The sequence below is a fragment of the Chrysochloris asiatica genome, unplaced genomic scaffold (assembly GCF_000296735.1).
Source record: "Chrysochloris asiatica unplaced genomic scaffold, ChrAsi1.0 scaffold00080, whole genome shotgun sequence".
NCBI lineage: Eukaryota > Metazoa > Chordata > Mammalia > Afrosoricida > Chrysochloridae > Chrysochloris > Chrysochloris asiatica.
The window spans coordinates 4734331-4736479 of record NW_006408598.1 but is presented as its reverse complement, the minus strand read 5'-3'; the positions used below and the strand labels follow the sequence as shown (position 1 = coordinate 4736479).

General features: G+C 38.3%; 1 pseudogene; it reads left to right on the top strand.

Moving 5' to 3' along the window:
• Positions 1-1101: 1101 nt before the first annotated feature.
• Positions 1102-1638, top strand: LOC102821295 (annotated as a pseudogene).
• Positions 1639-2149: the final 511 nt, after the last annotated feature.

The following is a 2149-nucleotide window of genomic DNA, read 5'->3' as shown; positions in this document are numbered from 1 at the left end:
GGGAAGAGCTGCCTCTTCAGAGAAGAATTGACTATGATGATGCAAATAGGGTAAGCATTCAGGACCTTCATTTGTTGATGGGACCCAACTCGAAGAGAAACAGCTGTAAAGATCCATTAATAACTGGAACATGTAATGTACAAAGTATGAATCTAGGAAAATCAGAAATTGTCAAAAATGAAATGGAACGCATAAATATTGATAATTAGCCATTCATGAGCTTAAATAGACTGGTATTGGCCATTTTGAATCTGACAATCACATGGTTTACTATGCCAGGAATGACTAATTGAAGAGGAGTTATATCACATTCATTATCAAAAAGAACATATTCATATCTGTCTTGAAGTACAATGCTATCTGTGATAGGATAATATCCATATGCCTACAAGGAGTCCTGGTGTGGTGCTGTGAGATAATGTACTGACCCTCAAGGTCAGTTTGAACCACAAGGTTGGCAGTCAGTTTGAATCACAAATGCACCAGCTGGCCTTGAAAACCCTATAAAGAGTAGCTACAAGTAAGAATCAACTTGAGGCATTTAACAAACAAGGAAGACCAGTTAATAGCACTGTTATTCAAATTTATGCACCAACCACTAAAGTCAGTGATGATGAAATTGAAGAATTCTACTAACTTCTTCAGTCTGAAATTGATCAAACATGCAATCAAGATGTTGATAATTACCGGTGATTGGAATGAACATATTGGAAACAAAGAAGAAGGATCAGTAGTTGGAAAATATGACTTGGTGACAGAGATGATTCTGGAGATCGCATGATAGAATTTTGCAACATCAATGAACTCCTCATTGGAAATACCTTTTTTAAACAGCATAAAAGATGACAATACACAGGGACCTCACCAGATGGAAAACACCAAAATTAATTTGACTACATCTGTGGAAAGAGATGATGGAAAACTCCATATCATCAGTCAAAACAAGGCTAAGGGCTGACTGTGGAACAGACCATAAATTGCTCATATGCAAATTCAGAGTGAAGGTGAAAAAAATTAAAACAAACCCATGAGAACCAAAATATGACATTGACCACACCCCATCTGAATTTAGAGATCATCTAAAGAACAGATTTGGGCATGATGACCACACTCAGAGCCTTCACCTGCGATGACCTGTTCTGTTTCAACAACATTAACTTGGATCCACTTATAGAAACTTATGGGATTCCTTTTTACTTGCTGTACCTTGCCCACTGGCCAGAGTATTTCATCATTGCAGAAGCACCTGGTGGCGAGCTAATGGGTTATATCATGGGGAAAGCAGAAGGCTCAGTGGCAAAGGAAGAATGGCACAGATACATCACATCTCTGTCTGTTGCTCTAGAATTCCAATGCCTCGATTTGGCTGCTAAACTTATGGAGTTGTTAGAAGAGATTTCAGAAAGAAAGGGTGGCTTTTTTGTTGATCTCTTTGTAAGAGTACCTAACCAAGTTGCAGTCAACATATACAAGCAGTTGGGGTACAGTGTTTACAGGACAGTCATAGAGTACTACTTGGCCAGCAACGGGGAGCCTGATGAAGATGCTTATGATATGAGGAAAGCACTTTCCAGAGACACAGAAAAGAAATCTATCATACCATTACTTCATCCTGTGAGGCCTGAAGACATTGAATAACCATGGACAGTGGTTCTTAGGCAGATACTCCAGATAGTTTATGGACAATATTATTTTCATTGGATGATCTTGAAACTGTATTAGGAGAAAAAGAATCAGTTAGCTGTTACAGACATCAAGAAAATTCAGGTTATAAACTTATTCTAAACCTCATTATTTCCATTTAGCAATATTGTACTTAGTAAAGCTGTTAAAATGTATCCTGGTGGTATGATGGTTAAGCACTGGACTGCTAACTGAAAGATCAGTGGATCAAACCCACCAGCAGCTACCATAAAGACTACAGCTTAGGAAACTCTACAGGGCAGTTCCACTCCATCATATAGAGCTGCTGTGAGTCAGAACCTACTCTATGGTACATAATGAAGCTGTTCTCTGTAGTAAAATGTAATCAAGAAGGCAGCTAGGTCAAAAAAGACAGTCCTCTATCATTGTTCATAATGTACAATAAATTCTGGGTAAACACTTAAGCCAATTTCCTCCTAAATTCTATGCCTGAGAATCACTGCTG